Source organism: Bos indicus, chromosome 9, assembly GCF_029378745.1.
Source record: "Bos indicus isolate NIAB-ARS_2022 breed Sahiwal x Tharparkar chromosome 9, NIAB-ARS_B.indTharparkar_mat_pri_1.0, whole genome shotgun sequence".
NCBI lineage: Eukaryota > Metazoa > Chordata > Mammalia > Artiodactyla > Bovidae > Bos > Bos indicus.
In genome coordinates this window covers 39,757,891-39,784,837 of record NC_091768.1, presented here as the reverse complement: position 1 = coordinate 39,784,837, position 26,947 = coordinate 39,757,891, and the positions used below count along the sequence as shown (strand labels likewise).

Sequence of the window (26,947 nt, the reverse complement as noted above, 5' to 3'; positions counted from 1 at the left end):
AGCTAAACAAATAGAAGGCTGCATAATTCAATAGCAGTGAAAACAGCGGACTAGCCTAAAAATGAAGTATGAAAGGGCCTTCAAGAAATTACTTCCAATCTATTGTTGGTAAATACAAAATATCCTCCAAATGGCCAGTGAAGAGAACCAAAGAAAGGAGAAAGGGCTTCAGTGGTAAAATTGCAGCTAACCTCAATAAACAGCCTGAAACTCTTCTAGCTAAGGAAAGCAGTATCTCTGAATAGGAAAAAAATGAAATAGTGAAACTAAGTTGACTGTAACATGGAAAGACTCTGTGTAGGGCACAGAGTAGCTATTTAATAAATACCCCATATCACATAAGGTGTATGTCCTTAATATACAGTATAAAATGCAAAAAAAAAAAAAGTATAAGATGCAGCCACTTGATAGCAATACAAATATAATTCCAGGAAGACATAAGAAAACCATTCCTCTAATTCCATTAGGAATATATCTAAAAACTTATTAAGTTTAAGAATGCAACATTATTAGCTGCTATAGGTCTTTAAAAAAAAAAAACCTGCATTTAAGTATCATCTGAATAAAATTCATAAATGGTTTCATAAATTCAAAGAAAGTAATATCTATAATATCTGGCACCTAAATGGCAAAATATTTGTATTTTTTTAAAAAATCAAAGAAGCATTACCCAGGAAAGTTATGTCATATTATTTTCTTAAAAATAACTCATTAAGAAGGTCTCCATAAAAACATATTTTACAAATGAGTGGGATGTGTTTGTTTCTCTACTGAAACAAGAACTAACTTGAGAGAAGAGCATATTAACAAGTTCTGAAGAGAGGTAATTAGCGTGTTAGAAACAAAGATTTTTGGCACATGGGACCTAGAGTAAAAATGTCTGTCCTCCAGTCATGAGTCACCAACGAGGCTGCCTATTTACTGTGAAGCAATCTTTCAGTAAAAGGAGCAGCAAGGAAGAATACAGCATATGAATAATGATTTGGATACCTTCCCAGGAAGAAATCATAGTAAAACTAAGTCTAAGAAAGTTAGATAGCATGCACTATACATTCTTCCTCTTCAGTTAACAGCAGAGAGACTGAAATTTTGTCTGGAGTTCTATTTAAACTTTTCTACTTTTTATGTATTTTAGTAATACTGAATAAAATTTCCAAGTATTAGCTTGGTTTTACATTTTGTGAAAAGCACCATTATAAATTATTTTGTGATGACATTTGTGCAAAGCTCTGGAACCTGTCCCATGCCCATCCCAGCACACACACACAATGACACCAGAAGGCAACACTCTGCTTTACCTTCTGCTGAAAAGTCTGCTACCTCCAACGCTTGAGGTCCATACACGAAGCCCTCCTGGAATCTATGAACACAGCAGAGGCAAAAGGCAGAGAAGTTTATGTAGATTTAAAGTCACACTGCCCAAAACACAAAATGCCAAATGCCTATCACAAGTCTATACGTCTGCCAAGGAAACCAGATTTGGGATTTGACAATGAATAAATCAATAATATATTGATATCATTCAGAGTTTAGTATACATGACTAATTATGTGGGAAAAAAAACAAAAGTTAACTAATTATAATTCTCACCAATACAGGTGATTTACACTATCGAAAATCCTAACAACAAATTTTTTAAATCACGTGAGAGAGCCAATATAAGGAATACATAAGAAATTAAGTAGAAAAATATACTTCACATAATGAACTATGCTAGACTCGACAGCTCAAGGTACATTCTTAGAACCAGAGACTGTTCAGAATATAGAAAAAAATAATTAAAAACAGATCTGCAGAGAGGGAAGGGGAAAAGTAGACTGTAAAGATACTCTAATGCCAAGATTTAATTTAAGTCTGACAGCAATGTTGAAATGAGCCAGATACTACATATGCTAGGCAGTATGGGGGAAATCTACCTTGTTCGAATAGTATAAAATAAACATAAGCACGAAACATGAAACTCTTTTCAGAAAACATTCATGTAAAAGATTAAGAACTTAATCAGGTAAAATACATAGATCTCAGACTTCATCTCATTCTTTACTGATACTGGGCTTAAGGACTACAAAATGCAGCTGGTATATGAGAAAAGGAGTCAGATAAATTTTACTAGCTATTAAATTTAAAAGAGGGAGGGATGTTATCTTTATGTAATATAGAAAAATTATTTAAAATATTATCAAATAATTAGGAAAAAAAGAAAAGTGGCTTGAATTCAAGTTCCAGCTAAATCACTTAACTGCTTTGTGACATCAGACAGGTCACTTAATCTCTCATATAACGAGAGTTGTTCAATGAGGACTTTACCTCTCCAACCTGTACTGACTTTACTCTCTCAGACTGCTACTGAGAATGAAATGAAATGTGGTATTACAATCACAGAATGTTACATTTTGCAAAAATTTTATATTCTGCATTTGACATAAATTAACAACAAAAGTTGCTAACTAAGAAACAGAGGGACTATCTGGAAAAAGAAACGGCAACCCACTCCAGTGTTCTTGCCTGGGAAATCCCACGGACAGAGGAACCTGGCAGGCTACGGTGCATGGGGTCGCGAAAGAGTCAGACACGACTTAGCAACTAAACAGCAACAGAGGAAACATAAAGTGCCAAGCCAAGAAATCTGGGGAGCTGTGTGGGCAAGGAAACCCAAAGATGCAAAGCAAAAGGGCTGAGCTGGTCAAAAGAGCCTAAAGTAGTTGACAAGGCTAAATGCCTGCCAGAAGGTCACAGTTCCCAAAAGATGGTTATATCATGTTACTAATTCAGCAATTTGCCCAGCACTATCTGCCTCAGATGTACCTTCTCTTAACTCCCAAAACAACCTTAATAGACTACACCCTCCTCTAAGTCAGTGCTTGTGACATTTTAAACTAAAGACCCAAGACACAGTAACTTCTTATATATCGCATATATTTTTTAAAAGTCAAAGAGATACGATCTCACCTAATAAAACAATTATGCAGAAAAGGCTTATATAGGATGTATGATGAGCTAGTCACTGTCCTAAAGATCTACAAGTACTAACTCATTTGGTCTTCACAACTTTGAGATAAGTTCTGTTATTATCCTCACTTAACAGATGAAGAAATTGAGACACAGGGAGCTTAAGAAACTTGCCTAAATGCACACAGCCTGAAGTGGCAGACGTGCAATTCAAACCCAGACTGCCTACTTCTAGACTACACTTTTAGTCGCTATATCATCCAGTCTTCTATGAAATTAAAATCACACAAACCAAGCACTTAGCTATACATAAAAAACAATTACAAAATGTTCTTAAGTATTCAATCATGTTGCATTTGCAACATTTCCTTGGAAAATTAAAATTCAAATGATGGTTGTACAAAACATGTTTAAAAAATGAGAAATGCTTACAACATAAAACCAAAAGAAAAAATTCAAAAAAAATTTAAAGGCCTGAAAAAGACTGAAGAACATATATCCAAATAACATTCAAACAATATTTTTATTAGAGTAGCAAAATTGAGTGATTCCATTTCCATTTATTAAGACTTACTGCCATGTGATTACACTAAACTCACACTTTCATATTTTTAAACCTTCAAAAAAAATTCAATAAAATGGATACTAACCCATACCCATTAGGACAGCTATTAATACTATAAAAAAAAAAAAAATTCAAGGACTAAAACAAGTGTTGGCAAGGATGTGAAGAAACTGGAACCCCTGTGTACGGTTGGTAAGAATGTAAAATGGTGCAGTTGCTATAGAAAACAGTATGGCAATGCTTCAAAAAATTAAAAATAGAATGATTATTCAGAAATGCCACTTTTGGGTATATAGCAAAAAGTTTTAAAAGTGAGGATTCTCAAAGAAATATCTGTACACTCATGTTCATAACAGAATTCACAATAGCCAAAAGGTGGAAGCCATTCAACTCTTCACTGACAGATAAATGGATAAACAAGATATATACACATACACATACATACACGCACACACACGCACGCACACACATACACACTCAGTGGAGCTTTTCTTGAAAAAGAAAAGCCTGCACATTACTACAACATAGAATAATCTTGAGGACATTATGCTAGATAAAATAAGGAAGTCCCCAAAGAACAAATAGTGCATGATCCATCTTATAGAGGTACCTGCTGCTGCTGCTGCTGCTGCTAAGTCGCTTCAGTAGTGTCCGACTCTGTGCGACCCCATAGAGGGCAGCCCACCAGGATTCCCCGTCCCTGGGATTCTCCAGGCAAGAATACTGGAGTGGGTTGCCATTTCCTTCTCCAATGCATGAAAGTGAAAAGTGAAAGTAAAGTCGCTCAGTCGTGTCCGACTCTTCACAACCCCATGGACTGCAGCCTACCAGGCTCCTCTGTCCATGGGATTTTCCAGGCAAGAGTACTGGAGTGGGGTGCCATTGCCTTCTCCGAGAGAGGTACCTGGGGTAGTCCAATTCATACAAATAGAAAGTAGGGGCTTCCCAGGTAGCTCAGCAGTAAAGAATCCACCTGCCAATGCAGGGAAGTGGGATAGTGTTTGCTATGGGTTGGGTAAAGGGGAAAATTGGGGAGTTATTCTTTGGTATAGGGTTTCAGTTTTACAAGATGAAAAGAATTCTGTGGATAGATGGAAGTGATGGTGGCACAAATAATGCATTCAACATCGCTGTATACTTAAAAAGATTAAAATGGTAAATTTTATTTTATATACACGTATGTCATCACAATTCTTTAAAACAGTAATAGGTGCTAATTGTATAACATCCAAAAAGATATGTATAAAAAAATTATGTGTTATTTCATCTTCCAGAAAAACTAATGTAAATCCCTTTTTAATGTATGATTGCTATATGGTTAAAAAAAGTATACTATATATATATATATATTTAAAGTGATTTCTATCAAGGCCGTGCTTACCAATGTTAATCTCCTTAGTACTCCTTGGTGGCTCACTGGTAAAGAATCTGCCTACCAATTCAAGAGATGCGGGTTCGATCCCTGGTCTGGGAAGATCCCCTGAAGAAGGAAATGGCAACCCACTCCAGTATTCTTGCCTGGAAAATCCCAGGGACAGAGAAGCCTGGCAGGCTACTGTCCATGGGGTCTCAAAAGAGTCAGACACAATTTAGTGACTAAGCAACAACTTAATTTTACTAATGTTTAATTGGAAAAAGAAACTTTTTAACTAAAAGGTTAAAATAATTAAAGCATAATTTTTTGCTCCAAGAACCTAAGAGTTCTTATAACAAAATAACGGTTTAAATCCTCTAGATTTCCCAGCAGAAGAGCTTAAAGATTACATTCTCATTATTTTAAGAATGTCAGTCAAATCTCTTTTGTAAGACATTATACATGTACTACTACTTAGGTATTATATTAAATTGGTCTCCCTACTTCTGTTCTCAATCCTTTTTGTTGCACACGTACCATATACCTGGTACATATACCATATACATGGCTGCCTACCATATACCTATTCTCCCTTCCTGTTCCTTAGTAACAGATCCTGGTTTTATTCTAGGCAGCATGTACCCAAGCAAGGGTCTATACATCCTAGCCTTCCTCACTGCTAGGACTGGTAAGTGAGCTAGAAGTGGAAGTCACTGGATGGGACTTCCAGGAAAGCTACTTAAAGGGGACTGATCACTGATCTTTCTAACATGCAAATCATAACTGTCAAAATCTTTATCTTTCCACATGGGCCCTTTCATAACTTCTTCGGCCTCTACTTATTTCTGAAGCCTTACCTTAGCCTTAAGCTCCAGCCATAAAGAACCACATGTAGGATGGTGACAATCATTAATAATACTGTGTTGTATATCTGTAAGTTGCTAAGGGAATAGATCTTAAAAGTTCTCATCATAAGAAAAAAGAATTTCGTACCTATACATTGTTGTTCTTCAGTCACTAAGTCAAGTCTGACTATTTTGTAACCCCATGGACAGCAGCTCGCTAGGCCCCTCTGTCCATGGAACTTTCCAGGCAATAATACAGGAGTGGGTTGCCATTTCCTTCTCCAGGGGATCTTCCCAACTCAGGAATGGAAACTGATTCTCCTGCATTGGTAGGTGGACTTTACCACTGACCCACCAGGGAAGCCCCTGGTGATATGATAAAAAGAAAGAGAAAATATGTATTCTGCACTTAGGATATAGTACACTATCCATGCCATTAGATTAACTTTATTAACTGTGTCATCTAAATTGTCAAAATCCCAAAGGTTCCTAAGTATATTGTATCATTTACTATGAAAGGTATACTAAAACTTTTGCCTACACTGAAAAAAAAAAAAAAAAGAAACAAACTGAACCACTTGTAGCCTTTGCACAAGCTGCTTGTAATACCCTTCTCCTAAACCTTTCTCTATCCATCCCTCAAGCCTCAGCTCCTACAAAAAGCTTTCTTACTGCACCCATCACAGACACAGGTACAGACAACACATTTGTGCAACAAATATGAATAGACACTCTTCCTACTTTTACTGCTGACTACTTTTCATGTATGGATGTGAGAGTTGGACTACAAAGAATGCTGAGTGCCGAAGAATTGATGCTTTTGAACTGTGGTGTTGGAGAAGACTCTTGAGAGTCCCTTGGACTGCAAGAAGATCCAACCAGTCCATCCTAAAGGAGATCAGTCCTGGGTGTTCATTGGAAGGATTGATGCTGAAGCTGAAACTCCAATACTTTGGCCACCTGATGCAAAGAACTGACTCATTTGAAAAGACCCTGATGCTGGGAAAGATTGAAGGCGGGAGGAGAAGGGGATGACAGAGGATGAGATGGCTGGATGGCATCACCAACTCATTGGACATGAGTTTGAGTAAACTCTGGGAGTTGGTGATGGACAGGGAGGCATGGCATGCTGCAATCCATGGGGTTGCAAAGAGTTGGACGCAACTGAGCAACTGAACTGAACTTTTCTTATATAGGTACTACTGTCCTTTCCAATTATAAGGTAATTTTAGTTTTCTTATCTGCTTTTGCCACTAAAGTGAAAGTCCCTAAGGACAAAGACCATCAGTAATTCTTTGGCTTTCCATAACCCTTAGCACAGAGTCTAGAATGCAAATTCAGTAACTGTTGGGTGAGTCAGTGAAGTTCAGAGAGACGGCCATTGTTAAACACTTCAAAAATTTCATGTTCTCAAACACTTAAAGGCACACTCTTGCCTCCATTTCCCATCACAAAAATTCTGATATCAAAGAATACATTAGAAGACATGATATGAGAAACCTTAGAAGAGATGGCATTTAGATTTTTAAGGAAAAATGAAAATTAAGAAAAGGAGAGATTTAATTTTAGTGCCCACTGGACAGCCCTGTCCTGGAGAAGGGCATGGCAACCCACTCTGGTATTCTTGCCTGGAGAATCCTCATGGACAGAGGAGCCTAGCAGGCTACAGTCCATGGGGTCACAAAGAGTCAGACACAACTGAGCAACTGAGCACAGCACAGCACAGACAGCCCTGTATCAGGTTCCTTATATTTAATTCTTTCAAGCCTCATAAAGTTTCTATGAGATAGTTCTTAACCTCATTTTAAAGGCTAAGAAGTACATAATTTGTTAAATAGCTAGGCTCTGACCTCAGAAATATCTGCTTCTAACAACTGATATTCATTACATATTAGCTCTTAAATTTTTAGATATAAACATAAAATATAGTGGCCAAGAGAGAATTATCGATAAATAACTCACCAATTAACTCAGCCTCCATATGCTTCATCACTATTTACAACAGTTTAGCTGAGTTACAAGGAAGCCAGTTTTTAAGTGATGAGGATATAAGAGCATGACTGACAGAATCAAAATTCAAACTTTCTGAAATAAGCTTTAAAGCATAAATAAAAACTAACAGCAAAATTCCAGAATAAATCTTTCTCATTACAATCTTCTCTCATTCCCTCCAGTATTAAGTAAGAGAATACACTGCAGGGGACAGTGTCTCTCCTAAATTCTATGTATGTTCAACAATCCCAATCAGTGACCCTGCCTATTTCTCACCACATAATATTTAGAGTAATACCTTAGATGAGTAACTACATCCATTAAAAGGTTAGTAAACATATTGAATAACAGAGTCTAAACAAGAAAATAACTCTAGGGAAAAAATTAATGTAATGCTGTGATCTTGGGATTCGACAATCCATACCCAGATCTTCTCAAACCTCAAAAGAGATGTATTATTATGACAGTGTGTGTATTCAGGCAATTCTTTTTAAGAGGTTCATGAAAGGACATAACATAAAACTAAACAAGAAGTGCCCCCAAAATGGTGACACAAGGCATTTCAGTTAGATAAAGGCTCCTGACAAGGAGGATGGTTTAATGCAAAGATGAATAATCAAAAGAGTATTAAATTTCCTCCTACAGGAATACTTAAAAATTCAGAAAATTTTATCTATATGAAAGTTCATGTTTAATCCTATCTGAAAACAAAAGAGGTTGGCATCAGCAACCCATGCCTTTCTCACCCAGGACCAAAGGCAAATGCCTTAGTTCAGTAACCCCCAGACATTAAGCCACCAATCATCTTTTCATTACCTGGATACTGAAGATCCTTCACTGGCTCCCAGAACTCAAGTTCAGTTCAGTTCAGTCACTCAGTCGTGTCCGACTCTCTGCGACCCCATGAACAGCAGCATGCCAGGCCTCCCTGTCCATCACCAACTCCCGGAGTCAACCCAAACCCATGTCCATTGAATCAATGATGCGATCCAACCATCTCATCCTCTGTCGTCCCCTTCTCCTCCTACCCTCAATCTTTCCCAGCATCAAGGTCTTTTCCAATGAGTCAGCTCTTCGCATCAGGTGGCCAAAGTATTGGAGTTTCAGCCTCAACATCAGTCCTTCCAAAGAACAGCCAGGACTGATCTCCTTTAGGATGGACTGGTTGGATTTCCTTGCAGTCCAAGGGACTCTCAAGAGTCTTCTCCAACAACCACAGTTCAAAAGCATCAATTCTTCGGTGCTCAGCTTTCAAGTCCACACTAATACTGCCTTGCTATGCATACTGTTATACAACATAGAAGAGGTTTCCCACTGAATTCTATAGCCCTGTTCCCAACAGCCAGACACACAGCAAAACCTGGTGAAAGTCAGATCCTACTCAGAGACCCAAACTATCCTTAATTCAGGGTCAAAGAACCCCTGCCAACAACTTGCCCAAAAGCCTCTCTCACCGCACTCTGATCCCAATTCCTCAGAATTAAAATTGAAAGATTCCAACAGGAATCTGTGAAATATAAAAGCTAATGCTACAGTTGTACACCAAAACAGAAGCAAGTTCTTAAAGGAAACTCCTATCTTCAACTATTAATAATTTAAGGGAAAAACACAATTAGGAGAAAAGGATATGATATAATAGCTCTTATTTGTCAAAACAGAATTCTTACTTTTACACTCCCTTTCTAAACAAACTTGTAACTACAAGAAGAAAATAAGAACAAAAGATACACTTTCCACTCTGGAATTATGCAGATGGAAAAACTGCTATTTTTCCTTTTATACCACCCCAGCTGCTGCTGCTACTGCTGCTAAGTCACTTCAATCGCGTGCGACTCTGTGTGACTAAGGCTCCCCCGTCCCTGGGATTCTCCAGGCAAGAACACTGGAGTGGGTTGCCATTTCCTTCTCCAATGCATGAAAGTGAAAAGTGAAAGTGAAGTCGCTCAGTCATGTCCAACTCTTAGCAACTCCATGGACTGCAGCCTACCAAGCTCCTCCGTCCATGGGATTCTCCAGGCAAGAGTACTGGAGTGGGGTGCCATTGCCTTCTCCATACCACCTCAATGACCCCACAATTTGGACCCAAATTCTGGCAATCTACTCAGCTACCTTTCTGGCCATTCTGGAGGTGTGAAGACTCCCCACCCCCACACATCCAACTGATCACTGAATCCCACCTCTCCCCTAAATATTTTTTTATCTTCCTCCTAGCTTTGTCCCATTTTAAAAAATGTTGATTTTATACCGGACTATCATTGAGTTACAGTGTTGTGTCAGTGTCAGGCGTACAGCAAAGTGACTCACTTTTACATATACATATATCTATTCTTTTTCAAATTCTTTTCCCATTTAGGTTATTACAGAATACTGAGCAGAGTTATCCATGATAGTAGGTCCTTGTTGGTTATCTCTTTTAAATATCGTAGTTTGTACATGTCAGTCCCAAACACCTAATTTATCCCTCCCCATTCCCATTTCTCCCCTTGCTAACCTTAAGTTTGTTTTCTAAACCTATCAGTCTATTTGTTCTTTTTTATTTTTAGATTCGGCATATAAGCGGTATCATGTGGTACTTGCCTTTCTCTGTCTGACCGAGCCCACTGAGTACGGCCATCTCCAGGCCCAACCAATGCTGCAAATGCAGCTTTACCCTCCTTCCACCCTCACTGCCGCCTCTAAGAAGCAGGTCCGCCTCGTGTTTCATTCACCTGGAACTCTCTAATAGCCTCCTGTTTCACTCTCCCCCCTCTCCTGTCCTCTCCACCATCCACATTGCTACAAAACTAATCAAGAAATTCCATTCAACAAGGCTACACACCCAACTGTCAGCAGTGGTTATCTCTAGTGAATGCCTACATTTCTGTGTTGTTTGCATTTTATAACAAGCAAGTGCCCTTTTACAATCAGAAAAAAATTTTATTATTTCCATTTGGGGGAACTATTAAAGTCTATTCCATTTGGAATCCAAAATCCCACTTTAACATCACGTTAAAGGCCACATTCTTGAGCCAGGCACAGGCTAACCCTGCTCTGCCTTTCTCTGACATATTTCTAACCTCCATCCCTAGTACATACTGAATACTTTAGCCATCCTGAATTACTTACTATTATGTTCCTTAATATTCTAATTTTATACACAGAGGAAGCATCCTCCATTTGGAATACAGAAATATAACAATAATCTTGAGTCTGTTCCTAATAATCAAACTGCCTCTCACTAATTTTGTTGTTCAGTCGCTCAGTCATGTCTGACTCTTTGCGACCCCATGGACCGCAGCACACCAGGCTTCCCTGTCCTTCACCATCTCCTGGAGCTTGCTCAAATTCATGTCCATTGAGTCGGTGATGCCATCCAACCATCTCATCCTCTGTCGTCCCCTTGTCCTCCTGCCTTCTATCTTTCAAAGCACCAGGGTCTTTTCCAGTGAGTTGGCTCTTCCCATCAGGTGGCCAAAGTATCGGACTTTCAGCTTCAGCATCAATCCTTCCAATGAATTTTCAGGGTTGATTTCCTTTAGGATTGACTGGTTTGATCTCCTTGCTGTCCAAGGGACTCTCAAGAGTCGTCTTCAGTGCTAAAATTCAAAGTCATCAATTCTTTGGTGCTCAGCCTTCTGTACTGTCCAACTCTCACATTCATACATGACTACTAGAAAAACCACTGCTTTGACTACACAGACTTTTTTGGTGAAGTAATGGCACAAACAAAATTTTGTACGCACCAGGACCCAGGAGAAGGGAGCAGTGACCCCACAAGAGAGTGAGCCAGACTTTCCTATGAGTGTTTGGGAGTCTCTGGCAGAGGCATGAGTCAACAGTGGCCTGCTGTGGGGACAGGGACACTGACTGGCATAAGTCCTTTTGGAGGAGGTTGCCATTATCCCTACCATTTGGCCTCAGGGAGGGAACACAGCACCACCCATCAGCAGAAATTGGATTAAAGATTTAATCCAATTTAAATCTTTAAATTTAAATTACTGAGCATGGCCTTGCCCACAGAGCAAGACCCAGTTTTCCCCACAGCCAGTCCCTCCCATCAGGAAGCGCCCACTAACAGTTATGTCATTAAAGAAAAAACAGGTTTATCTACCTCATCGTGCACCACATAATTTCTAACTGTAGCCTACAGTCCCACAGTTGTACCAACACACTAAATTCTTTCCTTCTAACCAGAAAGAAATTGCTGTTTTTAAAAGGATAAATAAGACGGCACTTTGCATCCATAGTCTAAGAGATGACATGGGAAGAGGCACGATGCAGCGTGCTAAATTTGGGTAGGGGGATTGAAGAGTAGAGAAAAACAGGTCAAGTACCCTGGATAAATCTTCAGCACAACTTCTTGGAGAGTGGAACAGCTATATCTCAAGTGTTATAAATCTTTATCAAGTAAAGGCATAATAAAGTTAAACTGGAAAATAGTACAAGTATTTATATTATTTCCCTCCTTCTTTTAGCATGAAAATTCAAAAGTTGGCCACTTTTTCAAAGCACATAATTGGATTTACCTTCCTTCAGTTTCTTATATTATGTAAACAAGTACAAACAACCATATGGAAATTACAGAGACTGTATGTAACTTAATGAGATCTCTTCTTCTAATTATAAATTACATATAATTCTCTTTCAAACTGCATAAAAAAGACACAAAACCCAGATTTTTAAAAATATAAACCAAACACATGAAAGAAAAAAAAAAAGAAGACATTCCTTTCATTTGATTGTGTAATTGGGTCAAATGAAACCAGCAAACAGCATTACCCAATACACATTTCTACCTAGAGAAATAAATGAAGAAAAGTTAGGGAAAGAGGGGTGAGGACAAAAAAAGCTTAACAGGTTGCAGTAGCTAAGGAGCAAATCTAAGGATTTTCATACTTTTTGTGTTACACTATATAAGTTTTATTAAAAAGAACAGGTTCTTAGCTATAATAATGGAATTATGGCTATGCAGAAGAATGCGTTTAAGAGATGCATGTTAAAATACTAAAGCGTATAGTGCATGATGATTGCAACTTACTTTCAAGTGGTTCTGAAAAAATATTTAAGTATGTACCAACATATTTACAGACAAAGCAAATACAGCAACCTGTTAACGATTTAATCTGGACTTGAGGATGGCAAACCACAGCCCAAGCCAAATCCAGCTGAGCCTGTTTTTGTAAATAAACCTACTAGAACACTGCCATGCCCACTCATTCACCTGTTGTCTACAGCTGCTTTTTCTCTACAGCTACACAGTCAAATAGCTGTAACAGAGACTATGTGACCTCCAAAGCCTAAAATATTTACTGGCCCATTACAGAAGTACAGCAAATATCTGACCCTTTATGGAAAAAAAATTGCTAAGTCCTGATGTAGACAGTGGATATACAGGTGATCACAGAATCAAGTCTTCAAGCTTTTCTGTATGTTTGAAATTTTTCAATAAAAAGGTAGAAAAACATACACTTTTATACAAAAATCTTTTGATTTCTCTAGAATACAGATGAATACAGAAACAGATCATTGAAACACAGAGCTTGGATACAATCATAATACTGATATGATTCTAAAAACACTATTACGCTGTTTGGGGTACAGAACAAACAACTTTTTAGGACAGCAATTTGGTGATATCTACTTTTAAACACTCCTACTCTATACCTATCCTATAGAAATACCCAAGTATGCAAAGATTAGTAGAAGTGCTTACCTGTCAGACAATGATGCAAGCACTTCACCTGTCATGCAATCCCCACAACAATCCTAGGAGCTAAGGACTACTATACTCCCCATTTTACATGTGAGGAAACTAAGACACAGAGTTAATTTGCCCAAGTCATGCAGCTAATAAATGGTATAACAGGGATTATGAATTCAGATAAAACTTCAAAGCTCAATCGGAATCACCATACAATTCTGCCTGTTGGAAAAAAGGACAAAATACTCCAAAGATGAATACACAGAACCAATACACAAATGAAGACATTCAATCTCTCTGGTTATAAAATAATAAAGAGATGGGAATACCAGACCACCTGACCTGCCTCTTGAGAAATCTGTATGCAGGTCAGGAAGCAACAGTTAGAACTGGACATGGAACAACAGACTGGTTCCAAATAGGAAAAGGAGTACGTCAAGGCTGTATATTGTCACCCTGCTTATTTAACTTCTATGCAGAGTACATCATGAGAAACGCTGGGCTGGAAGAAGCACAAGCTGTAATCAAGATTGCCAGGAGAAATATCAATAACCTCAGATATGCAGATGACACCACCCTTATGGCAGAAAGTGAAGAGGAACTAAAAAGCCTCTTGATGAAAGTGAAAGAAGAGAGTGAAAAAGTTGGCTTAAAGTTAAACATTCAGAAAACGAAGATCATGGCATCTGGTCCCATTACTTCATGGGAAATAAATGGGGAAACAGTGGAAACAGTGTCAGACTTTATTTTTTGGGGCTCCAAAATCACTGCAGATGGTGAAATTAATCACATGCAGATGCAGCCATGAAATTAAAAGACGCTTACTCCTTGGAAGGAAAGTTATGACCAACCTAGATAGCATATTCAAAAGCAGAGACATTACTTTGCCAACAAAGGTCCGTCTAGTCAAGGCTATGGTTTTTCCTGTGGTCATGTATGGATGTGAGAGTTGGACTGTAAAGAAGGCTGAGTGCCAAAGAATTGATGCTTTTGAACTGTGGTGTTGGAGAAGACTCTTGAAAGTCCCTTGGACTGCAAGGAGATCCAACCAGTCCATTCTGAAGGAGATCAGCCCCGGGATTTCTTTGGAAGGAATGATGCTAAAGCTGAAAGTCCAGTACTTTGGCCACCTCATGCGAAGAGTTGACTCATTGGAAAAGACTCTGATGCTGGGAGGGATTGGGGGCAGGAGGAGAAGGGGACGACAGAGGATGAGATGGCTGGATGGCATCACTGACTCGATGGACAGGGAGTCTGGGAGTTGGTGATGGACAGGGAGGCCTGGCATGCTGTGATTCAGGGGGTCGCAAAGAGTCAGACACGACTGAGCGACTGAACTGAACTGAAAAATTAAATAAAAGCAGAATATCATCTGCCTGTCAACTAGATAAACAGAAAAAAGCTAACGTGAGCAAGAGTAAGGAGAAAGAAGCAGCACTGTGTCCTTCTGATAGATGTGTAAGTAAAGTCAAAGGTGTGGCAATATGCTCCTAAATTCAAAATGAGCATATGCTGTAATCCAACAATTCTGCTTCTAAGAATTTATGCTAAAGAGATAGACAAGTGGGCAAATATGCTAAGCATTATTTACTATCATAAAAAAAAACAACTAGAAACAACCTAAATGTTTATCAATAACAGTAAAATACAAACAATGGAATACCATAAAGTCATTCAAAGTGATTATATAAATCTATATTACTAACACAGAAAGATATAACCACACATAGCATTTAGGTTTAAAAAAAGAACAGATTAAAACCACATATATAGGATGATTGCACTTCTGTAAATTTTTAAGTGAGTATGTGTGTCTGTGTACAGACCACAAATGGATGAAAAGATGTCAGGAGGGAAATGAACCAAAATATTAAGCAATCATCTCTAATTTCTTAATATTAAAGTGGTGGGGTTTTGAATATTTCTTACTTTCTCCTTATTTCCTTATTACCTAATTACTTTTCCTAATTGCGTAACTTATATTACTATTTTTAAAAACCATAGTCAATTTTAAATACTTGCTTTTCACATCTCTATAATTACTATTTCCTCATTTAAATCATGCACAACCATTTCTTTATAACATGCACTGTGTATTTAATTAAGGAGTTTGGAACAACTTGTTAAGGACTTCATGACATCCTAGAAATAAAGATACTAAAGAGCCAACAATCATCAAAAACTCATGCTAGAAAATTAATGGTAATTGGATTAACACATATATTATTTATAGTACAAAAGCATTATCTCCTTTATTTCTCACAACTCATAAGGAAACATCACTACCCCCATTTCTACAGAGTTTTCAGACCCTAAACCTTCCTGGTTCTGCCCTAGGTATTAAAAAAAATTTTTTTTAATACACAATTAGAATTTATCTTGCCCAAAATCTCTAGATCTCTGAGTTTATTATTCCTTTCACCTCTACACTATATATTTACCACTCGTTCTACTAAAAATCACTACTCTGGCTCACTCTTCATCCCTCAAAACTCAGCTATCATAGCTTTCCTTGTTCTTGAAAGCTTTCCAAATCACCTGTACACTCCTAGGTCAATTCATTGTCTTTCCTGGTCACCCTCTCAGCATCCTGTGTATACCTGGAAAACAGAATTTATAGCCCTGTACTGTAATCTCTTTCATTCTCTCACTAGATTATAAGAAAAGGATCTATGTCTTTTATCCTTACACTCCTAATTCCTACATAGGGTTATCCAGTAAGTGTCAAATAAATGAATGAATGATATTGCCAGTTATCTTTTTTCACCATATATTTTTAATTTAGCCAAATATATTATAAATCCTTAAAGGCTGGAAATTTTGTCACATGTCCTTTTACTTTAAAAAAATTTCTTTAAAAAAAGAAAAAACACTATCAGATAAAAAAAGACCTAACACTACAAAACTCTTGGAAGAAAACAAAGAATTAAATCTTCACAATCTAAGATCAAGCAGCAGTTTTCTAGTATAAGCAACAACAAAAAGGACAAATTGGACATTGTCAAAACTAAAGCCTTCTATGCCTCAAAGGGCATCATCAAGAAAGTGAAAAACCAATCCACAAAATGAGAGAAAATATTTGCAAATCATAAATCAGACAAGGGTCTAGTATCCAGAAAACTCTTACAACTCAACAACTACAAAGACTAAAAAGACAACCCAATTTTTTAAAAGGGAAAAGGATTTGAACAGACATTTCTCCAAAGACTATACACAAATGGCCCAAAAAACACATGAAAAGATGCTCAGTATCATTAGTTATTTGGGAAACACAAACAAAACTATAATGTGATACCATTTTATACCCACTAGGATGGTTAAAGGGGCTTCCCAATGGCTCAGCAGATAAAGAATCCACCTGCAACACGGGAAACACAGGAGACATGGGTTCGATCCCTGGGTTGGGAAGATACCCTGGAAAAGGAAATGGCAACCCGCTCCAGTATTCTTGCCTGGAGAATCCCCATGGATAGAGGTGCCTGGTGGGCTACAGTCCACAGGGTTGCAAAGAGTCAGACATGACTAACCACACAGGCAAGGCAGGATGGCTATAAGAAAAAAAAAAAAAAAAAAAACAAATTCTAACAAAGAAATTGGAACCCTCACACATTGCATTTGGAAATGTAAATTGGTGCAGCTGCTTTGCAAAACAGTTGGTATCAAGAGTTCCTCAAAAGGGTTAAATATAGAGCTAACATACAACCTAGCAATTCCACTCACATGTATATAGCCAACAACTTAAAACATGGTCTAACAAAAACTTCCACATAAATGTTCATAGCAGCATTATTCACAATAGCCAAAAAGTGGAACCAACCAAAGTGATGAATGCATAAACAAAATATGGTATGTCCATGCAATAGAATATTCTTCAGCCACTTACAAGAGTGAGGTACTCATACATTCTGCTAAGTGAAACAAGTTAGAAATAAATATAGCATGATTTATTTATATGAAATCATACTATATAGTAGATAGTATACATATAGTATGATTTCATTTGTATGAAATGTCCAGATTAGATAAATCCTTAGAGATAGAAAGAAGATTAGTGCTTTCCAGGAGCATAGCAACCCACTCCAGTACCCTTGCCTGGAAAATCCCATGGATGGAGAAGCCTGGTAGGCTACAGTCCATGGGGTCGCAAAGAGTCGGACACGACTGAGCGACTTCACTTCACTTCCAGGAGCAAGAAGAATGGGGAAATAGAGACTACTGCTAATGAGTAAAGGGCTTCTTTTGGGGATGATAAAATGTTCTAAAATTAGATACTGGTAACGATAACACAATTCTATGAATATACTAAAACCAGTGAACTGTCAAAAAATAAAAACATCTGCACTACAATGGACCTAAATAAATATTTCAATGATGAAAAATACAGTAACTTATCAATCAATACCTTAGAAATTTACAGAAAAGTACATCCTGACAACTGACAATAATTAATTTGCCTTTATCAGTCTCTTCATTAATCATCATGGATGTCCCATAGGCAAACAGTTCTCATTACCTTTATATTAGACATCTTGTTACAGATAAGAGTGTTTAGGTAGGAATTAGACAAGGATACTAATATATTAGAAACTGAAACATACTATGGAATCTTAAGGGAAGTATTTTAAAATTTCTGTTCTTTTAAGGCAAGTAATTTGATCAAGATATAAGATTCCATGAAGTTCTAAAAGCTTATGTTATGTTTTTGATTGCTACCTATAAGCATATCTAAAAAGAGATACTTAAATTTTTAATTAAATTGTATAGTTCTTAAAACCCCAACTTTATGCAGATCAATATAGGAATACTGGGGAGTACTAGGAAACACCAGTTAACTTTGAAGTTTCCTAATCAGGACCTCCACTTTAAAGTCAAATATTGTTAAGCACAGCTTGATTTATGTATGCTCATCTTTTCACTTTACAGTTTTCCCTTGAGAAAGTTCCCTTTCTCAGAAAAAGTTTTAACTAAGTGTCTATTGATCACAGTGCTACTTGGAATAATAAAAAGTTACAACCTAAGCATCAATCAACAAAGTAAACTGGTTAAACAAATAATGGCACCTCTATACAGCGAAACATAGTCATTAAAAACATAGAATAAAAAAGAAAAATAAAAAACAGAACAGTGACTTTCTGCAGAAAAGTCAGAAAGCAGACTTTTAACCCATATCCTCAAGAATAACTGCATAACTACATATAATTGATACTTAATTGATCGAAGGCTTGTACATGGAAACAGTTAAACCACAGCTGAAAAAAATGTATTTAATGAATTGAGACCATATCCATTATACAATGTTAAATAGAAAACACAAGATACCAAAAGTCATGTAGAACATGATCACATTCTTGAGAAAATATAAGCATATATTTGCCCACAAAAATATGTATAAAAATATATCCTACACCATTCATAGTGTTCATCTATTTTAATCCTTTTTGGTTATTTTTTCCAGCTTTGAAAATTATATAAATTTAAGGTGTACAATGTGACAGTTTATGTATACATACTGCTGATTATCACAATAAGGTTGTTAATACATCCATTATCTCATAGCTAAAAATATGTGTGTACTTATTTTTTTTTAATTTTTCTTAAACATGTTTTACTTATAAGAAGAAATTTTTAATTAAAAAACTTAAGACTCTCCTCTTTAATCTATTTTCTTTAGTTTGAAGGCTTAAAGTAAAATAGCCCATCACGGAATGCATTTTTTCTTTCTAATAAAGTTTCTTACAACAACTAATTGTAGGTGGAGAAAAAAATTCTATCTTCCTACTAAACCTAATAAGGTCAATCCTCATTTTCAAAACCACCAGGTGATTGTAATTTTTTCTCAATACCTACCCTTTTTATTGCTAATTTAAGCTGCAGGGAAATTTATCACGGAAACCCCCTTATATTTTTGGAGAAAAAAATAAACCACTTTGCTAAGGACTTTTATACATTATGATTTAATTACTCCTCATAGAGACCATATGAGAGTAATTTATCATCATATACATTTTACAGGTAAAGAAACTGAGGTTCAGATATATTATTTAACCAAAATACCATAGCTAGAGAGTATTAGCCCAAATTTGAAATATGGGTTTCCAATTTCAAGTTTTCCTTATACTATAGTTGTGCTTTTCATTTATATGTATCTTTATTGAGAATCTGAAGTAAAAATCCCTCTGTGAGAAAGGAAAATTCACATAGTTCTTTAAGAAGGAATAGACTTTTTAAAAAAATCATTTGAGCCCCAAAGTACTTTATTTAAGGGCCTTTGTGACTGGAAAATATCCTTCTGATAAAGGCAGTGAATTTGCAACCTCAATAAACTAGTCTGAAAAGCTTAGTCAGCTGGCGTGGAGCAAGGGTCACACGTAAAATTTAACATGTCTAACTTCTATTCTTTGGTGCTAAAAGCACCAAATTTCTGTTACATTTTCCTATCATTTGTACAAAAAGATAAGGACTCCCATGATGCAATATAACTTTATTTAAAAACACATCTTTATCCACCTTAATTTTAAACTTTTATATTTATATGAACTTGAAGATCTATAAAATTTGGTTAATTATGGAAAGTCTTTACACAGTGTGAGAGACAATGATGATTCATTAACCATATTTATCATTAAGCCCTTTGGTGATTACTAAGCTTTGTAAAAAAACAAGACAACAGGCCCCAAATGGAGTCATTTTTGCAAAGTCCCATGGTAATAAACTGAGACTTACAGTTTTGGTCTCCTTCAGAAATGGAATGCTAAACCAATCAAGAATCACTCGATCAGCACTAGTTAGATAATCTGCCTTAAAGATGTCTGCCATCTCCTAAAGGAATGTGACCTTGCCATAACCATTCCACTTTCCATAACCAATCCACTTTTGGTCTACTATAACTTCCTTGTTCCTGGTCCCTTCTGCTTAGAGCTCTTTCCTTTTGTATAGCCCCTTGGCACACCTTTCTGTTAAGACTGAATGCTGCTCAATTCTTGAATCACTGAATAAATCCAGTAAGATCTTTAAAATATATTCAGTTGAATTTTGCTTTTAAACACTTTGGTGGCAATGATGGGATCCAAAGGAGATTTTTACCGACTCTGGGGATGAGAAACAAAGGCATTGGTACTTGTGAATCCTTTGAGTCCAAGCTGAGGGGGTCAGTTTGAGCTTCCAAACAGTTCCACTTGGAATGTGACTTTCCAGCTCTTGGTTAGTGCACAGTGCCCATTTGTTGGGATTTACTAGTTCACTTCAAAATTCTACATTAGCAACTACCAATGGTTCCACTTAGGAACACATAAGGCCTTCCCTTGACAAGTCCACAATGCCATCTCTTTGGTTACTGCTGGTGTCCACAGTTCCATTTCCTTGGCTACTGTTAGTTTCTGTTACTATGCACATGAGGTCAAGGAATAACATATATACTGTGACTGGGAACCTCAGAAGCCAAAGTGACAACATTGATGAGTACAAGACAGATACTTAAAAGCTGTCACAGTACTCACCACCGAACTCTAAGAGACTCATGCTGGAATAAGTTGGTCATGGAAGAGCTTAGATTAACACCAGGTCACCCACCAATCTCAAGAAAATTACTGTGCAACAAGATACACTTTAAAACATCAATCACACACCCCCAACCCAGCAGCACATTCCTGTCAGGTATTAATTTGGCTCCTACAGACCTAAAGCATAGCTAAATGGAATCCTCAAGGTTCAAAGGACTGAGCACACCACCTTCTGACACAATTGCTTATTTTAATTCTACGAACTGTGGTCCTGGAAGCTGTTGATACCTAGGAAAATGGCAAAATCTTACAAAGACAACCTAGAATTACAATGGCCATTGAGGAGGATATTCCAACTAAACAAGATCATCCATTTAAAAGGTGCACCTGGAAGCAAGAACTTGCAAAGCAAGCAAACAGAACAGGATGCGTGCAGAAGCCTCAAAAAAGCTTCAAGATTCTAAATAGCTTCATTAAAAGATTCTTTGTAAAATGCTAATGAAAAATTAGAGACACAAGAGGCACCTAAAACAAAAGACTACAAGACTGACTGTCACAAAGAGTGGGACACGACTCAGCAACTGAACCACCACCCCAAGACTGACATGACTCCTACTACCCCACTCTACCCTACTTTACTTGAGCACTCATTCAACTAACTCATCCTCTGTCTGAATCATCCTTCCACTATGAAGAGACTACAAGACCATAAACAAAAATCTCCCAATAAATGGCCTTACAAACACCCCCATATTTACCCTCAAGGAGGGCCCCCAGCTAGGCCTCTCTCAGGGTTGACAAGACTCTGAGGGATTTTCTGGTTATTCCCTTAAACAGCCAGTGGGAAACTAAAATTAATGAAAAACCTTGCCAAATCCAGGTAGACATCAAAGGTACACTCTTTACTTTAACATCCACTCTGAAGCCTACAGATGTGATCCTGGGGAAATTGTCAGAAGCTGGCAAAGGATGAGAATTCTTGCCAGAATCACCTCTCCTGAACATGTTTCTAGTGCCCAGTTGAGAAAGGTAAAATTTAATGTCATCCTTTCCTTTCCAAATCCAGACCCATTGGTTATTAATCTTTCCTCTCCTAGAGACAGTTATTGCCTTCTTGTATGTCTTTCTGGGTCCTGAGGATTGTATAAGTCTTTCGTTCGTTCTTCTGGCTACCTTTGGGAGTGACTCAGGGTCTTGAGAAGATAGTGTATTTTGCACCATCTTTGGAGATGCCTCGAGTCTAAGGGGTTATCCAACACTGCCAGGAATATTTACTGTTTGTCTCGACTGAAACCAGGTAAGACATTTGAAAGGACTTTTTTTTTAAGTAGCTCTCTGGGTCAGAAGTTGGCCAAACTGTAAGCTGATACTCAAAGCCTGACAGAAACTTTACTTTAGGCCTTCTCCCCTAAGCTGATATGAAACGCAACTATGGACCCAGAGAGGTAGGAAATATTCCAAAGACAAACAGGCTTAGATCTAGAACACAGGAATCTTCTGATTGCTATCTCAGTTGAAGATCTTCTCTCTGACAAAAGGAAGCAAATTGAAAAGCCAGACGGATGGAGAGATCAGCTCTTTGAAGTCATTTTGGTTGCAATTTAACTCTTCAAGCATCTGCCCGCAATGCGGGAGACCGGGGTTTAATCCCTGGGTCGGGAAGATCCCCTGGAGAAGGAAATGGAAACCCACTCCAGTACTTTTGCCTAGAAAATTCCACGGTTGGAGAAGCCTGGTGGGCTACAGTCCATGGGGTTGCAAAGAGTCGGACATGACTGAGCAACTTCTCTTTCTCTCTTTAACTCTTCAAGGAATTAAAAAGTAACTGTCCTCATCTTATAAATTGAGTCTTTATAAGAACAGAAAATGCAGCTCAAGAAGAAATTCAAAGTCTATCTTTTTTCAAATCTCCAAACCTCCCCTATTCATCTAAAAAGACTTTTGCTGTTCAATCACTCAATAGTGTCTGACTCTTTGCAACCCCATGGACTGCAAAATGTCAGGCTTCCCTGTCCTTCACTATCTCCTGAAGTTTGCTCAAACTCATGTCTATTGACTCAGTGATGCCATCCAACCATCTCATTCTCTGTCATCCCTTCTCCTCCTGCCTTCAATCTTTCCCAATATCAGAGGTTTTTCAAATGAGTCGGCTCTTCGCATAAGGTGGCCAAAGTATTAAGAGCTTCAACTTCAACATCTGTCTTTCCAATGAATATTCAGGTTGATTTCCTTTAGGATTGACTGGTTTGATCTTGCTGTCCAAGAGATTCTCAAGAGTCTTCCCCAACACCACAGTTCAAAAGCATTAATTCTTCAGTGCTCAGCCTTCTTTATGGTCCAACTCTCATATCCATACACAACTACTGGAAAAACCATTGCTTTGACTAGACAGACCTTTATCAGCAAAGTGATGTCTCTGCTTTTTAACATGCTGTCTAGGTTTGTCATTGCTTTTTTTCCAAGGAGCAAGCATCTTTTAATTGCAAGGCTGCAGGCACAATCCGCGGTGATTTTGGAGCCCAAGAAAATAAAATCTGTCACTGTTTCCATTCTTTCCCCATCCATTTGCCATAAAGTGAAGGGACCAGATGCCATCTTAGTTTTTTGAATGTTGAGCTTTAAGCCAGCTTTTTCACTCTCTTCTTTCACCTTCATCAGGAAGCTTGTAGTTTATTATTAAAATTCCCCTTAGGAACCAAAAGTCCATTTAGGAGGAACTTTCATTCTTTCTCTGCGCTTTTGAGATATAGATGTTCTACCTGGTTTTCTCTAGAAACTGAAGGTCCTGTCTTTGAAACAAAACTTCAAAGAGGTAGTTCTTACCAAAAGTAAAGAAAAAAAGAGGAATGAAAGGCTATCTGAAAACCAGGCGAATGAAAAACTGTGTCCATGTTAGTAAAAAGTGTAAGCTTCTGAGTAGGTACCCTGAATTCATTCCATCTACCAGAAACAAAACATGGACCCAACCGTTCTTTTACTAATTTCTATTTTTGCATTATCATACCTATCTCATAGCTAAAATGCTGGAACAGAAACTGTAAGGTCTGTTTGCAGTCTAAATGTTTATGAATGTCTATGTGTGGGGTATTTTCTTATCTTCAGATGATATTGCTAAAATTTATCTGTGAAAAGATTTAACTGGCTTAAAAACAAACAAGTGCTACTATATAAAACAAGTATACTGTCAGAAATACAAAAACTCATTTTTTTCCCACAAGTTCATGTGATCCAGGATAAATCTTTAGTAAATAAAAGCCAGTCCAGGGCTTCCCTGGCTCAGTAGTAAAGAACCCACCTGCCAATGCAGGAGACACGGGTTGGCTCCCTGATCCAGGAAGACCCTACATGCCCGGGAGCTACTAAGCCCCTGCGCGGCAATAATGAGCCTGTGCTCCAGAGGCCGGGAGCCCACGCACCCTAGAGCCTGTGTTCCACAAGAGAAGTCACCGCAATGAAAAGCCCGTAGAACTAGAGAGTAGCTTCCTCTCTCCACAACTAGAGAAAAGCCTGAGCAGCAGCAAAGACCCTGCACAGCCAAAAATAAATAAATAAAAAATTTTTTAAAGCCAGTGTGTTTGTTGGTTTAATTCATATAGGCAAGATCTTAGAGTTATCAACATGAAATATAAAATCTACTCTACCAAGATTTAACAAAAGTCAAGTTCATGCTATCTCTGTTACAGAATCAACAAGAATCTATCAACTTAAGATAATGGTTAGCTATTAATGTCTTACGTAAGTCTCATGAGTAATCTAAACATAATTGTTAAGAACAAGAGACATAAAACAGATCTAAGATAAGCTTTATAAGTAAACTTTCCAACAATAATTGTGCTTTATGGTATGTGTACTTAAAAATACTTTTTTTTTATGGTATGTGTACTTAAAAATACTTTTCAAAATTTTTTTGGTTACTTGAAACCTTAAAGTTATATTGAGATAAGTTAAATGATGGCTATTTATTGACTATCTAGATCATTCCCAAAGAAAATAAAATACTAAAACATTAATTGCTGAACACATCCTTTTACAAAGGAACTAAAAATATTTGGGTCTTATATTAAACATATTTTGTGCCACACTGATATGAGAAATATGCTTAAGAAATTATGAAATGTATTCACAAATTTGCCAGTAAAAGTTCACAACTATTTACTTAATTTTAACTAGAAATCAGATTTTTAAGAATTAAAAAACCTTAATTTTTAAGAATTAAAAATATAAATAATTCAAAATGACTAGAAATAAGAGAAATATCTCTGTATGCAAGGCAAGTAGGATGTGTGTTTTCAAAAAGAAAACACGTGAGTAATGGAGATGTATTTTTGTTAAGAGGGAAGAAGGTAATGTTCTAAAGTAAAGATGGCTATTTCAGTACGGGAAAGAGGAAAATAAGGGACAAACTATGGACAGAGAAGTTGAAGAGAGAGAGAGGGAAGTGAGGAGGGAGAGAGGGAGGGAGACCAGGAATCTTGTGTGATCAAACTGGCTAAAAACTGAAGTGTAATTCTAAGAGTTTTTAAAATAAGTTTTAATACCAATACTCTACTTACATAAAACTAAAACTTAATCTTCTTTCATTTGCTAAAAAGGCAAAGTTTTATTGTACTAAGGGTCACTCTTGATAAGCTACTATGAAGGTTTTTCCTTTCTAAGTAATCTGTCTAGAAAGTAACAATTTTGTGTTTTATCAAGATAATTTCCTCTGTCTCATACTATCTTTATCACGTCTTTGATTAATTAGCAAACCTAATTCTTCTTGATATTAAAGTTTTGCTCAGAACTATGAGGTCTTCTGTATTTGCCTTTGAAAATCCTTAATTGTCACTTGCGTTAAATGGATAATTTTCATAATGATCTGAATCATTTTTAGTCAAGTGTTTAAAACCTTTGATATTTTGACAAATTCCCTGAAACTGAATTCTAAATGAAGCATTTTTGACCTCCAACTAACTTTGAGATTTTCAGAGGGTCCTTGGAACATCTCAACGTATTTGTTCTCTTTCCCTATTAAAAAAAGAGATAAATGTATTAAGAGCCTTAAAACAACTTACGCCTTTTGACTCTATTTAAAAAAAAAAAAGGAATCAGATACATGGACTAAGATTTATATATGGAAACATCTATTACTATTATTTATATTATTAAAATACTGGAAAGAACTTAAATGTTCAATAATTAGAAAGCGCTAACTAAAGCATTAAATAGCCACATGACAGACTAACACAGATATCCACCCAAAATCAAGTCTTTGAAGGAAACTGGATAATATGTATAAACATTAATCATACCTTAAGCCAGAGGATCCCAACTTCATTCATAGTGCTCTAGGTATTTTAGTAATTTGTTCATGGCACCGCCAGGTCCAAAGAGATACCTACCTAACAATTTCAGTATGAAGGTTTCTCCAAAAATTAAAAACAGGGTTTCCCTGGTAGCTCAGTGGTCAAGAACCTGCCTGCCAATACAGGAGACAAGGGTTCAATCCCTGATCCAGGAAGATGCCCTACATGCCCTGGAGCAACTAAGCCCATGGGCCACAGCTATTAAGCCTGTGCTCCAGAGCCTGGCACCCACAACTACTGAAGCCCACACGGCCTGGAGCCTGTGCTCTGCAACAAGAGAAGCCACCACAATGAGCAGCCCGTGCACCACAACTAGAGAGTAACCCCTGCTAGCCAGAACTAGAGACAACAAAGACCCAGCACAGCCAAAAATAAATAAATTTTTTAAAAATTAAAAACAGAACTACCAGATTATCCAATAATCCCACTTCTAGGTATATCTCCAAAGGAAACAAAATCACTATCTCAAAGAAATATCCTATACCTCCATGCTCACTGCAGTGTTCTTTACAACAACCAAGTCATGGAAACAACCCAAGTTTCCATTGGCTGACAAATGGATAAAGAAAATATGGTGTAACACACACAACGTAATATTATTCAGCTATAAAAAACAATGAAATAATGCCACTTGAAGCAACATGGATGGACCTAGAAATTATCATACTAAGTGAAGTCAGACAGAGAAAGACAAATATATATACCACTCAAATGTAGA

The 26,947-nt window shown here is 37.2% G+C and overlaps 1 protein-coding gene across 4 annotated transcripts in view; it reads right to left on the bottom strand.

Moving 5' to 3' along the window:
• The window catches only part of CDK19 (cyclin dependent kinase 19), a 169,849-nt gene that overhangs the window by 130,600 nt on the left and 12,302 nt on the right, over nucleotides 1-26,947 (bottom strand). The window contains exon 2 of one of the 4 annotated variants that reach the window (XM_019967214.2): nucleotides 1,299-1,360. The exons of the other annotated variants lie outside the window; for them this stretch is intronic. The gene's annotated coding sequence lies outside the window, so the exon portion shown is untranslated. The remainder of the gene's footprint in view (nucleotides 1-1,298; nucleotides 1,361-26,947) is intronic. 4 annotated transcript variants of the gene reach the window in all.